This window comes from Anomalospiza imberbis, chromosome 11 (assembly GCF_031753505.1).
Source record: "Anomalospiza imberbis isolate Cuckoo-Finch-1a 21T00152 chromosome 11, ASM3175350v1, whole genome shotgun sequence".
Taxonomy (NCBI): domain Eukaryota; kingdom Metazoa; phylum Chordata; class Aves; order Passeriformes; family Viduidae; genus Anomalospiza; species Anomalospiza imberbis.
In genome coordinates, this window is record NC_089691.1 from 2,677,484 (window position 1) to 2,692,176 (window position 14,693).

The following is a 14,693-nucleotide window of genomic DNA, read 5'->3' on the forward strand; positions in this document are numbered from 1 at the left end:
CTCCCTTCTAGATGAGCATGCTAGGAAGGCTTCTCCAGCAGCTTGGCTGCAGGAAGATTTCCAGCCTCTTAAGCCTCCTGCAGGTATGTTGTCAATGTTCCTAAAAGAATAATCATCGACAACCTGGCAGGAAGCCGGTGACAGAAGCTTCTGTGCCTGTTGAGTTACAGGTGTGTCTGCAGGGAAGACTTTCCAGGCTCCTTTCCTGGTTGCTGCACAGAAGCCTGGCTCCCATCGCAGGGGTGAGTCGTGTGTCCCTGCTGATCCCACAGGCTGAGCCCTGGTTTTGTGAGATCCATTCATCTGAAATGCAAACACTTCTCCTAAGGTCCTCCGAGAGAGAGGAACAAACCCACAGGAGATAGTAAATCCCTGGAGGCAGCCAAACATCTAGACCAGATGCTGAGTGACCTGGAGAGACGCCGTGGTGGGTGCATTTCCTTCAGCCTTCCCCTGGGACTCAGCAGCCGGGGGCTTTTCCTGCACATCTGGACACGCCGTGCCCGGCACAGCGGGAAGGGATCCATGGCGGCCTGGCTGCCCTGCTGCTGCTTTCACGGCCTGCAGGGCTGTTTGCCAGCCTGGCCTGGCTGCAGCTTCTCCCCAGCCTCTGCAGGAAGGTATTTGGCACCGGCTGCCAGGGAGCCCAACCTGAGATCCCCTGCAATTTCCCGCTCTCTGAACACATCTGGAGGGGCAGCTCTTTGGAGGAGGGCGGGCCCTGGAGCAGCCCCAATAACCTGGTCTTTATCCTGAATCTCATGCATGACAGAGACAAGCCTTGCCTCCTGAAGATGCCACCTTCCCAGTGGGGAACAGCCCCACCTGATCCAGCTGTCCCTTTTCCTTTCCCCAGAGATGGAAGGAGAGGCTGTGCTGAAGGCTGAGATTCCCGGAGGAAGCAGTGGCTCATTGGCAGCCTCTGCTGCAGGAAGGGAAGCGATGCCAGGCACAGACACAGAAGGTAATTGCTGTGCCTCTGGGCCTGCTGAGCCCTGCTGAGGCTTGAGCTGCCCTCTCTGCTGCTTGGCAGTGCGGGCACACAGCATTACCTGAGCCCCTTGCAGTGCTCACTTCCCCATAGAAGGGGATCCCAGCACACCAAGGAACATTTCCCATCCGTGCTCCTTTCTAGATTGGGACCGTGACTCGCATCTTGTAGAAATGCGGGCAAACCATGGTTCAGGCGTCTTGGAGCTTGGTGAAGGTAGGTTATCAGCAACCCTTTCCTAACCGAGTAATTATTGTCCAGAGTAATATTCATGTGTGATTTCCATAAAGATGCTTTGAAGTTGGATGGATTCTGGAAATCCTGTCCTCCGAATTTCTACTCTTGTGCCCAACAGTGATCCCACAGGATCGCTGTCAGTGGGAGGAAGGAGCATTTAGCTCTCCATCTTCCACCCATGTGCCATGCCAGTGTGTCCTTCCGGGTGCTCTGTGCAGCCACGGAGAAGAGCAGAGAGGGAAGGGACCAGGGCCCAGGGCTTTGCCCCGGGGCTGTGCCTTTCGAAGCTACTTTGCCAGCCCCAGGGAGCCTGAGCTGCTCCTGCTGCTGCTGCCGCCAAGCCCTGGCCCGGGCTGGGGCTGGGTTTAGAGCTGCTGGCAGCTCCAGGGAGTCCTTTCTCCCCCAACTGCCCCGCAAGGGGCTCCTTCCATCCCAGTGTGGGGCCACCGCAGGCACGTGGTCCCCCTGCCCCTGCTCCTGAGTGGAAGGCAGAGCTGAGGGAGTGCCTTGGAGGGCACCAATCACCCAGGGGCACTCACTGCCACTCTGGCCTGAAGGAGACGTGGAACAACTTTCTGTTAAGGTCCTCCTACATGGAAGAACAAGGACAGAGGAGACAGTAAATCCCTGGAGGCAGCCAAACATCTAGACCAGATGCTGACTGACCTGGAGAGACGCCGTGGTGGGTGCATTTCCCCCAGCCTTCCCCTGGGACTCAGCAGCCGGGGCCTTTCCCTGCACATCTGGACACGCTGTGCCCGGCACAGCGGGAAGGGATCCATGGCGGCCTGGCTGCCCTGCTGCTGCTTTCAAGGCCTGCAGGGCTGTTTGCCAGCCTGGCCTGGCTGCAGCTTCTCCCCAGCCTCTGCAGGAAGGCATTTGGCACCAGCTGACAGGGAGCCAACCTGCAGCATGGGCCATGCACACCCTGAGATCCCCTGTAATTTCCTGGTCTCTGAGGAGACCAGGTGTAGGGGCTGCTTGGATGAGGGAGGTCGTTGGCACAGCCCAAGTAACCTGGCCATTTTCTACTGATCCTTATCCATGACTTTGACAAGTATTGTCTCCTGAAGATGTCATGTCCTGGAATGGTGAATGGTTCCATCTGATCCAGCTGTCCTTTTTCCTTTCTCAAGTGACAGAGAAAAAGTCTATGCCGAAGGTGGCATATCCCGGAGGAAGCAGTGGCTCAGTGCCCACCACTGCTGGAGGAAGGAAGGCGATGCCAGGCATGGACACAGGCACAGGCACGGGCACAGGAGGTAATTGCAAGCACAGCCCTCAGCGGGGCTGTGTGTCAGCAGCTCTTCCCCAGGCCCTGCCCTTGCACGGCCCGGCAGCAGCCAAAGCTGGAGGCGCCTCGGCTTCGAGGCCTCTGGAGCTCCTTCCCAGCCCCGGGGAATCGGGACTCGAGCACCAACGCCCCTCCCGCTGCAGCTGCTCCCGCAGCTGGCCCTGAGCGCCCAGAGGCCCAAGGCACAGGAGCAGCCCCGAGCGGGAGCCCTGCTGCCAGCCCAGGGCCAGAGCCAGCCCTGGCTCCTGACTGGGCAGGGGCTGCACTGGCTCCTGACAGGGCCTGACTCTGTCCCCTGGGGCTGGGGGAGCTGTCACGGGGCAGGGAGGGCCAGGGCTGGCAGGGGCTGCTCAGGGATGGGTTTGGCCCCTGTCCCTCCAAGCAGCGACTGCCCAAGCAGCTGCGCTAGCCCCGGGCTCTCCTCCCGGCTGCCTGGGCTTTGCTGGGTGGCACAGCCTGTGCCGAGGGGCGGCAAGGTGCCTGCAGGCCCCAGCTCTGGGGGAAGCAGGGAACGTCCTGGCCGTATCCACCGTGCTGCCAGCTCAGCAGCGCAGCACAGCGCGGGCTCATACTCCCCATTGCTCCAACAGAACTGCTTGGCAAGTCACGTGCGAACGCCCAGAATCCACCGAGAACCCCAAGAGTTTTGTGCCCCCAGGATGTGCGCAGGTCCTGCATGATAGGCACAGTAGTGACACTGTTCACTGTGCCACTCTCTGTGGTCCTGTGCTATGTTGGTTTCCGGTGGTGGAAGGAAAAGAAACAGTAAGTTGTTGCTGATCGCTACCCTCCCGAATCTTGAAATGCTGCTGATAGTGGAGTTGTGGCCGGTCCGTGGTTGTCCAAAGAGCTCTGCTGAGGGTTCTGCTGCTGCCCAGTGCTTTCATTGGCCTCTTCATTGCTGGGCCTTGTCCTGGGGGGCCCGCTGGGGCTGCAGCCAGTGCTGGCTCCCACTGAGGCTGCCTGGCCAAGAGCAGCCCCAGGGGCACAGGGCAGAGACAAGGCAAGGTGGGGAGCAGAAAGAGCGGGGACGAGATTGCCCTCGAAAGGCAGACGCGCTCTGGGGCCCGTTCCTGGCCAGGGAGCCTGCCCAGAGCCGTCCCCTGCTCGCCGGGGCCTTGAGGGGCAGCTGTCCAGCTGGGCCAAGCTGTGCCAGCAGCTCCAGCCGTGCTGGGGAGCCTTGCCAGCTCTGGGCCCTGCTGTGCGGAGGGTCCCAGTTTGCCACTGGCAGCTGGGGGCCTCACCCACTCCTCTCTCCACAGTCGCGCTGACGCAGCTCCAGCACCCCGGCCGAGAAGGCGTGACTCTCCCTCGACCCCAGGGAGCTCAGAGACCGGCGGCTTTGGCAGCTCTCAGGCGTGGCCTCCGCAGCAGCAGTTGCCCAAGAAAGCAGAGCAGCAGCACTCCGTGCCTCCCCCACAGCCCCCCAACCCAGCTGTAAAGCGGAAGCCTCCCGAGATCCCCCCACCTCCTCCCCTCCCGAGCCCGCCGCCCTGGTCTGGCTAGCTGGTTGCTGGCTGCATCTGTGAAAGGCTTTAGTAGCACTGCATGTTTTACCCCACCTGTCAGGGGAAAAAGAAAATAAAAAAATTCTTCAGTTTAGACTTTGTTTTTAGTGTGGTTGGGCCACTCACATTTTGAGCAATTAATTTTCCATGGTACTTCTTCCCTTTTCCGTACTATCCATCAAAAGTTCATCTGGACATTAAAATCACCAGAATTCCTGAGATTTACCTCAAAGCCCAGAGGGGAATCTAGCACAAAATATTCTCCCTGTGTACTGCACAACAAGAACTATCCAGAGCAAAGTACATTGGCAGCTGAGGCTTGTGGAACTCCCAGAATACTGAGCCTGCAGAGGAGGCAAACAGCCCTGGCAGTGGCTGAGGGGACTTCTCCTCACAGACTCCTCTGAAGGTGTGTCACTCCAGGAGGGAAAGCTTTTAAACCTTTGCCTCCCCTTCCTCCTGTGCTAAAATGGAAGGCTCCTCCGGAGAAAAAACTGAGCTACAAACAATTCTCCATTGCTCAAGAAAGCTACTCGGCCTCTCAACTTACCTTAAAGAGCAAAACCAAATGGGGTCAGAAATGTATCATCAAAGAAGTCTGATCGCAGAGAAACCCCAGCATATGAAGGAAAACATTTATTAGCATCAGTTCACCTAAAAGAAACCCAGTCCTGAATTGAGCAGCGCTTTAAATGAACTTGAATTCACTTTCCTCACATGTCAGCTGGATTGCTTTGCTCTTTTTTTGTCCTAGCGAGAATATTCAAATGATTTGCTCTTGACAGGACTCCTTGGATGGTCCCCAAACCTGGCTCCTGATGATGCCTCGCCTGGGCTGTTAATGCAGCCTGACAGCAGCACCTGACTTTGCCACCCGGTTCATGGTGGCTGGGCATGGCTGGCGCCACGGTCCCCTCTGGTGCCACGGTCCCCTCTGGTGCCACGGTCCCCTCCTGGCTCGTGGCACGTCCCTGCTGGTGGAGGAGCCCTGCTCGTGCTGCTGCCTGCGTTCAACAAGGCCGGTCCCGCTCCCCAGCCAAAGAGAGACTACTGCTTTGGGCAGCTCCTTTGAACGAGTTTAACGCTTACTCATCTCCATCCCAGAGCTCTCAAAAGCCACACAGCAACAGCATAAAGTCACCTCGTCGACAGAGGTGAGGAGGTCTGAGCGAACAGAAGGTCGGCTTTCAAGCACATCAGGTCTTTTATTTAGTGGAAGCACTCACTCCTTCACGAGCCTGTTATAAATAGGGACAAGCCAATCTGGATAAATAATTAATAACTAAATTTGTTTGCTATCCCATATAACTATTTAGAGTTCGAATTCGCCCACAGTCCACAGAGCAGCTCTGGGTGCAAACCGACAGAATCGGTGCCTCCTCAAGTTTGCGCACCATTGTATTTCCGCAGAGGTTTTTTATACTTTTTATTCTGCCTTCGGCTATAAGTCATTGTGGCAAGCTGCATATTCATGCAGTCTTCCCTCACAGAGAAGGCATTTTGGTTGCTGATATCTTCTGAACAGCAGATCATCAGCTAGTGATGAATCCAGATGTCCTCTTCCTTGTCTTTCCTCCTGATGTTGAGTCTAGGTCCTGTCCTCTACGCCACCTGCTCATGATTTGCTTGGGCGTGCCTTAATGGCCAGCTTTTTGGTTATTGCTTTCTGCTGGCTAGGGCTTTTAAAATGCTAATTAGGTGCCTGCAACTTGCTGGGCAACTTAATCTGAGAATTCCCTTCGCCTTGGTTTTTTACAGTAACTCTAAAACATTTTATGGCCACAGTGTGTAGCATTTATAACTACAGTTTATTACATGCACTCCTAACTGCACGAATTACATCTATAACTGGCTGCTATCTTGGCATTTGGAAGCTGTACGAGAGCAGAGGGTCAGCTGTTGATTTTTCTCCACGGTTTTCTCGTAACTCTGCTCATAGCATTGGTAGCCTGACTCCTGCAGAGGAGTTGTGGCCGGTCCATGGTTGTCCAAAGAGTTCTGCTGAGGGTTCTGCTGCTGCCCAGTGCTTTCATTGGCCTCTTCATTGCTGGGCCTTGTCCTGGGGGGCCCGCTGGGGCTGCAGCCAGTGCTGGCTCCCACTGAGGCTGCCTGGCCAAGAGCAGTCCCAGGGGCACAGGGCAGGGGCAAGGCAAGTTCTCAACAGTATTTGGGCAACCCAGTTCAGGACAGGACAGTGCTTATTTAGTAGCTCATGTAAAGTGTCATGGTGACAGTGATGTTACCGGACAAGCAAGTTTGCTCCAGTTCTGTGTTTAAACAAAGCCAACCTGATGAAGGTTTGGCTTTGGCCTTGAGGCTTTGCTCTTTGTGTGAGCCCTGTTCTGGATTGGTTCCCACTCAGTCTAGGAGCCAGTTTTGGGTGAAGGCTCATCCCAACCCTGACCCTTGGCAATTCTGGTCTCAAAGGGACCGCCGAGGCTGCACTGCACATGACTGGGGTTCAGGGCTCCATTATCAAGGGGCTTTGAAAAGTTTAAATTACTGTATTCTTAGTATTTGGTTTTCTTTATGGAATTCCTTGACTTTTTTTAAGCCTAGTTTTTTAAAAAAGTTCATTTCCAGTGCTTCTTCCAGTTATTGTGTATAGTGAATGATGGCATAATTGCCCAATAGCTGAATTAGAAAACAGTAAGTACTATAAAATGAAATAACTTTTACACACTTATGTCTTTCACAGACTCATGAAACTTATGTTGGTTTGATGCGACCAACAGAAGAGTTTTCCTCTGCTTTTAATTCAAAGAAGAAGAAGAGGTGGAACCTGTTGAGAAGAGTCTCTTCACTTCATAGCTAAAGCAAATTGCCAGCGTGCTTTTTTTGCAGCCCTGGGCAGGAAGATAAAAATCGATCAGCAGAAAATACTCGAGTGAAGGAACTGATATAAATTAGGGACTTGGTCTGTTTGCTCCCTAAGCCCTGAGTTCCTCAGAGCTGCAGCTCCCTGCTCCCTTTGCAGACAGAGGCTGGCTGTGGATGGCAGTCACCTGTCTGGCCTGGTGCACAGCAGGTGCACACACGAGCTGAGGGATCATCCCTGCACACCCCATCCTGGCAGAACTGAGCTCCTTGATGAATCTGACACGGTTTTACGGCATGGCAGCAAAAGAAGGCAAAAGAAAGGCTAGAATTGGTACCATTCCAACCGCTTTACATTTCGCCATGTGTAATGGAGATGGGAACTACAAGTTTCCTATTCATGCACAATTTGCTGTCTGAGAGCACTCCGGTCTCAAATCACAGGGGCTTGCAGCTCTGTGTCTGAGATGACTTTAAAAACAAAAACAACCTTTATGTGCAACACCTGTGTATCAAAACTTCACAATACAAATCACAAGCTGATTTCTGCTGTTAAATGGATGGAAAAAAAACCTAAAAAGCAAAAAGCAAAAGCAAAACTGTGACCAAATAAAACAGGCAAACACAACAACCACCAGGAAAACAACAAAACCAACACAAACATCCCCACAAATCCAGAAAAAGATAAAAGTCAGGTGAAGGAGGCAGAGATCCAAGAGCAACAAATGGGCAGAGGAACTACAGGAGGGACAGAGAATAAGAAAGGAGAGATAAGAAGTGCCTCTGGCATCAAAGTAGCCAGGGGATCTGAGATAGTGTTCTCACCCTTCTGTTATCTGTATTTTAGATAATTCGTGCTTGTGAGCAATAGATGTATGAAATATGTTATATTGGTAAGAAATATTCGTGTAAGATTTTTAAGCGCCCCAGCCGGGGATGGGAAGGTTGCTTCACAGTATTTCAAAACCACAGCTGGCAGCAGGGAGAAAAGGACCTAATTTGCAAACAAATGGACGTGGCCAGCTCGGAGATGGGTGCTTCCCCAAGGTGGTCCAAGGAACTCCCGGGTGAAGAACACACGATAAGTAGCCGAGAGTGAGATAACCAGAACCATCAGAGAGATACATCTGAATACCGAACTCCGGGAACAGGATCATGGGTGATCATCACTCTCCAGAAGGGTTCTGTTCCACTTGCCACAGTGAAGGAACAGCACATGAATAGGTGCAGCCCAGAAAAGAAGAAAGAGACTTTGCCTCAGGCAAGAAAAACCCTATGAAAATCGCTCAGACAGAACAGTCGGGGTGAACATAGGGGACCCTATGCTGCAGTGGTCAGACCTGTGTCTTACCCAGCGCCGATCCCGGGCTCGGCACTGTCCTTTTTTGATAGTGGCTTTTCATTGTTATTCTCTAAATTTATATTTGGACCATTTGACAAATTTTCTTTAGTTAATAAATTGGAGCATTCATTTATAACAATCTTGGTGGAGAATGTGGGCATTTGATTTGGGGGTCCAGGGAAACCCTTTTTTTGTCCGTCTGGCCCCCCGGGCAGCTGCCGCTGTAGGTGTCCCGGATAGCGCTGTGCTGATGAGGCACAACCTCCCTGGGTCCCTCGGGCTAACTCCCAGCCGCAAGCAACCTAAGCGAGCACTATTGAGTGATTTCAGCTCTGTGAGTTCAGCTCTTAGTGATTTCAGCTCTGAGCTCACAAAGGTGCCTCGGCAGACGCAGGGATTGAGAGAGGAGAAGCTTGTGTAGAGTTCCGCAGCGGTGTCTATATTATCAGGGTCCTTTGAAGGGTTCCAGCGACAGCTCTTCCCCTGAACTGGGCAGAGATGGGGGTTTATGTAGGCTACTGGGGTGTTGGAAACTGTCCAATGGCCAGGGCCGAGGAGAATACGACCTATAGCCTTACAGAGAGATAACAAGGGTCCGAAGACGGAAGGGGGGCTACTCTGGTCCACTCAACATGACTCTGCATTTCTTGTCTTAGGCGGGTAACCGCCAGGGAGGCCTTGCAGGGCCTCTGACTGCTGCAAGACGGGACTGGGGAGTCCCGTGGAACCAACCAGATTTTGAACTCAGAGCCTGAGTCACTATCAAAAAAGGGGGATAAAATGGGCCCAGAGCTCTCGGGAACTTGGAGCAGAATCTCTGAGGCCGCGGTTAATTTTTTCACTCATAAAAATCCACGTGCACGAAGAATCCACGCGGAAAAAAGGACCGTAAGTATTGCGTGGTTGAGTGAGGGGTGATCGAGCGTGTGTGTTTGAGACGTGACACTGTCACGGGACGAGTGCGGACCCAAGATCGCAGTTTCACTATCCTGCGAGAAAAGTGGTCGGTCGCGGGGGAAGCGGACAGAACCGGGAAAACTCATTTCACACATAAAGCCTGCAACTCGGGGAGTTCAGGGGTTTGATCACGGGCAGACCGGGGAGGGAGGGTGCGTTCTCGAGTGTTCGAGAACTGGTAAACCTCTTCGGTCCAGGACTTTGGAAGTACAGAAAGGAAAAGGTAAGAGAGCTCATTATCAGCCAAAAATCCAGAAATCGGTTCGCTGCGAGGCTAGTCGGCTGGTAAACTTGAACAAAAAACAGGCATAAGTACAGTGCCGGTTAAATTTTTTTTTGATTCCTTCTAGAACTCAGCAAAGAGTTACAGTAAGGAGATGTTAGCAAAATTGCTTGTTGTATAAGTTTTTTTTTTTTGTGGTTTTTGGTTTGTTTTGTTTTTTTCCCCCTTTTTACCATGTCCTAAACTCCTGGTCTCAGGGTATTAAATTGCTTTCTGCTGAATGGGATAGTTGGCTTGATAAAACCAAGATCTGTTAAGACCTGGGTCTGGTAGCTGCAGTTAATCTAGTGCAGGCGATAAGAATGAAACTGCACTTTGGCATCTGAGTTTGTATATAACCCTCTGAAATGATGTGCTATGAGCAAATGTGTAGAAGAGCTGGCAGAGCCTTAACAAACTTGCCTCTCTTCTGTCAGAGTTAATTTGGTATTAGCTTCTCATAGGATGAACACTAGCTGTGCGTTACTGAGAAATGCACTCCTTGTCTCAATCTGCCACTCTCCCTCCAGGGAAAAGGTGCCGGCATCCAGGCTTTGTCCCCAGACTACTGGTAGAATTTAAATGGACCTTTTAGGTGCCAGATGCTATACCTGTGTTGCAAACACCTGGCTCAACAGCTTCATCCTAAAATGATGACCTAGTAGGAAACAGCTGGATTTGTTTGGTGTGGTGCTCTTGGGGTTGGTTCTTGGAGCTGCTCTGGGCAGGGCCAAGAGTTGGCTTTTATAGATTCCCGTGTGTCCTTTCCAACTCAGTGTACTCTGTTGTTCACCTGCAGCAGGTTTTGCCACTCACCTCTGACAGTATTCAGTGACGTTCAGGAGCTCCTATGCATAGTATTTGTTCTAGAACAGGAGTTTTGTTATCTGTTTCTGGCATGTTTTCTGCAGGTGCTGGATTTGCTCTGGTTGACAGTTGCACAGTTGACTGCACTGTGTTAGAAACTGCTGCCTTCCTGCACTCTGAGACAAAGGGCCTTCCCAATTTTCCTGTCAGTTCCTGTGCGGCCTCATTCAAATGTCAGCACACTGTTAACTGCTGCAGGGATTAAACTGTGTTTTGGCATCTCTCTGAACTTAAGATCAGTGACCCTGGTGTTTGAGGGGTCTTTTTTTATCTGACTTTGCAAAAATAATTTGTTTTTCAGTGGTTTTGGGGTTTTTTTGGAAATGTGCTTTTCCTTTTTACAGCATCATTCCTGTGAGGGTGAGGGGCTGCCAAATTATCAGCTCTTCAGGTGTTTCTTGAGTATGTTCAGTACAAAATCATGCTCAGTGTGCACTCTGTTGGCCCTTTGCTGGGTCCATTGCATGATGTGCTGCAGTCAGTAGACCTCTTCACTTGTCATGAGGCTTCCATCTGTGACTGGTTCAGGTTGGACCCACAAGGAGCAATTTTTGTATAAACAAATAGTGGCTTGCCCTTAATTCAGGTTGAGCTTCACAAGTCAGTGATAACTTTTCATAAGATTTTAAAAGGTGCCTATATTCTTTGTAAAGGACCTGATGGCAGTTATGTTTCTGCCTGTGGCTGGACTTCTAGGAGACCTCTTTTCTATCAGCAGGCCTCTCAGATGACCAGAGGCAGTACTGTCAGTAGTAGGACCCATTCTCCTTGCTTCTTCTGTCTTTATGGTGTTTTAGCTGGGTTGAATTGATTCTGCACCGTTTTGAAGAGCATAGTCACTTATCCTAAGACTTTTAGATTAGTGAAAAGTGTGTAGCATTTTCAGTTGAACATGAACAACAATAATGTTGTATTGCTAAAAAAAAAAAAAAAAAGGAAAAAAAAAGGGGTGGGGGGGCTATTTCCTCTTTTCCCATAATCAGTCTTCATTTTTCCACATTGCTGTTAGAGCTGTTGAACAGCTTTAGACTCCTCCCTTGGATGAATGAAGAGCACAACAGTCCAGGTAGCGTTTGTTGCTTGGTTCCAGTAATGAGCATAGCTGAGGGTGTATCTACAGCTTCCTTTGACCTCACCAGAATGGTCTCCAGAGAAATGGGAAAACTGACAGGCTGTGCAATGCTCTTCTGAAGCAGGAGTGCTGCCGTGTTGCTGTCTGACAAAGGTTACTGTAGCATTTTTATAGAGTATTAGGACATATCTCAGTTGTGGTAGAGAGAATTTGCTACCCCAGCCAGAGGAAGCTGAGTTGAACTGGGTAATAGCTGTACCTGGAAGATGTGCCAACTTGCTCCTAATAATTTAAGCATTAACACATCACAGTAGGAGCAATGTAGATACATGTTCTTTCCCCGTTCTGTAAGAAAGGGATTTTAGGCTGTGGAGCAGATTGGCTACCTTCTTTTTGTATGGAATGATGGGGTAGATTTTCCTACTGAAGAAAATAATGATTGTGTGTTCCTCAGAAACTGTTCAAGAGGAGAACTTTTTAAGGGGGCAAGTGGCAGTGGGCAGTTTTGAGTTTTGTTTTTTGTTTTTGTTTTTTTTTTTTTTGTTTTTTTTTTTTTTTTTGTGTGTGTTTTGGTTTTTTTTTTTTTTTACCAGCCCGAAAGCTTATAGTGGCTGGGAATCATCTTGGGTCAGACCCACAGTAGACAAAGGAGGACAGCCAAGGAAGAAGAGTGGGGGTATTCCTCCTAGAGGCCACCCTGGGTAATGTGCTAGATGGCTGGAGTAAGTGGGAAAGGGCTAAAGGGCTGGAAGTTGGATCAAGTGAGGATGATTTGTTATAGGATAGAACATTGGCCAGAGAGGAAATTACAATAGGGGTTCTTAAAGTGGCCCTAGTGTAAAAGTGGAAGTGGGTGTTTGTGTAATTTATCAGCAGATATGTGGCCAGGGGAGCCCTGGTTCAGAGGAAGTGGAGTGTATTACTTGCTGGAAAGGATTCTTGGAGGGAGATTCTAAGGTATACAAGAAAAGAGAAGGGGATTGGAGGTGTCAGAATCTAAGTTGTGGGTTGCTAAGCCAAAGGTCGGGTGTCTGGGGCACAGGATCATGAGGGAGGAAGAAAAAGAAGAGGATGGACGGTAGATTTTTGAAGGGTATAGTGAGAAGGTGAAATTTCTATAAAAGTGGTAAAATTGCAGAGGCTTATAGAAGGGAAAAGGAAGTCAGAGTATACAATAGTAGATGGGAAGTCAGGAAAAGTGGTAGCGTCGAGACCCCTAGGTGCCAGTTGTTCAGCACCAGTTTGTGAACTGTATGCAGTTTTACAAACACTTAAAAAGTTAAAAAAGGAAGAGAGGGGCGATTTTTACTGATTCTCAATACACTTCTGGGGTGGTCCACACCTTTGGAAAATTTGGGGAAAAAAGACGCTTCATCAGCACCTGTAGACAAGGGTTGGTTCATGAGGAATTAAAAAAAAATCAAATCCTAGAAGCTATTAGGAGACCAGAAGCAGTCCCAGTAGTACATGTCAAGAGACACAATCTACTCCCATTGAGAAAAATTCCAGCCACACCGGGAGTTACTAGGTCCATCAATGTGCCACTTAACATCCGGGGACATCAGAGCCTTCAGAAAAGAGATGGGCAGTTTGATAGATAATCCCTTAGAGGTGTCAGACCAGTTAGACCAGTTTCTGGGGACTTGTATTTATATCTGAGATAACATGCAAACTAAAATTTGTTTAGAAAACATGGGATAAAAAAGACAAGAATTGTGAAAACAGAAGATGGTGACACAGAGCACCCCTTTAAAGTTCTCTATACGTAACCTGGAGACAAAGTGCTTATAAAAGCCTAGAGGGAAGCCCCCCTCACCCCTCACTGGGAAGATCCTTTTATTGTCCTTTTAACCACAGACACAGCAATTCAGACAGCAGAAAAAGCCTGGATACCTGGAGTAAAGAAGATCGAGCACCAGGAAGAGACACCTGAGGAAGAAGTCACCTCTCCCCCTGGAGACCTGAAGTTAACCCTGTGCTGGCCAAGTAAATGACTGATAGTGATCTGATAAGGTGCACTGAACCACCAGGTTGTGATTGTTGTCCCTTTGTGCATTTTAAGTGTGAATACTGTGATGAGGTTTGGCTGGTACACTGTATAAAGAGATTCTGGCCAAAGGGCTTGTGTGATGTGCCTGACTAGCCATGTTTTAGGGCTCGCCACTCGTCTGGGTATAATGAAAGTAGACTCCTGGGTGTGGTTTTGCCTATTCCAAAATGGGCTGAGGGGAAAATTAAAGTAAAAAGCTCAAAATCATTACTGTTGAGTGCCAAGGGTTAAACAAAGTATCCTGCAGTCAGACTCAGTCAAACTATCCAGGTAGGGCATCTTTAAACAGAGGTATGCGGCTCGATACAGGTACAAAACCACAAAAGACTATTCCTGCTGCTGAGAAGATGGTTTACCCCGCCGCTGGTGGCAAGGCGGTGGGCGAAGGCAGAGGCAGAGGAGTTTTCATAGTGGGGGTCCTGATGATCCTGAGTCTAGCAATGTGCCTCAAAATTAGTATGCATTCAAGTTACTTACCCTGCATGGATGTACGAGGCCCCAGTGTAAACAAAACGGAGGAAATGTGGATATTCTCAGTTCAGTCAGAGAGAAAAAGAGAAGGTTTTCTAACCAGGCGAGAGCCTGGGAGACAGTTGGGAAAGAATGTAAATAATTCTCTCATCTATCTTGTTGTTCACATTGTTCATAGATATGTTCTGCCACCGTGCGTCATTCACTGCACACCAATGATGTTGTGAAAAATGCATATTTTATGATTGGCTTTTCGCAAATATTAAATTGAATACTATATGTATTATGTTATATTGATTAGAAGTGCTGTATTAACATTTTAATAGTATGGTAAATTTAGTTTTGTAGTTAAAATAGAGCCTATATATGTGGGTTTTTTTTTTTTACCAGCTCAAGCAAGAGATGAGATAATGAAGAAACTCTTCACACAGAGATGACAATGATGGGGGCCCATAAAGAATTACTGCCTCCTTATCGGAAAAGACAAACATTCCTCCACCTTCTCTCCGTCTTTATGGAACCACCAGGATTAAGGGGAAGAAGTTGACAAAAACCAGAAAAGTTCTTAATTTGCAAGGAATTTATGCATCATGTATGAGATGTATGAATATGCAACAGGCTATTGCTTTTAAAGATTATTCCTTTGTTCACAAGGTATGCTTATCGGGCTTAAGTGCCCGAGAGCATCCGGATGTCCGTAATTCTTTGCTTTTTTATTGTCTTGTAATTGTCTTAACTCTAAATTTTCATTACTCTAATTGTATTACTATTTTTATAACTATTTTATTATTATTAAACTTTTAAAATTTTAAAACCAAGTGTTTG

General features: G+C 49.2%; 1 long non-coding RNA gene across 1 annotated transcript in view; it reads left to right on the forward strand.

The window, feature by feature from the left end:
* Positions 1-326: 326 nt before the first annotated feature.
* Positions 327-14,693, forward strand: part of LOC137480448 (uncharacterized) — a 213,451-nt gene continuing 199,084 nt past the window's right edge. Inside the window, exon 1 of the long non-coding RNA XR_011002923.1 lies at positions 327-427. This is a non-coding gene — a long non-coding RNA (uncharacterized lncRNA). The remainder of the gene's footprint in view (positions 428-14,693) is intronic.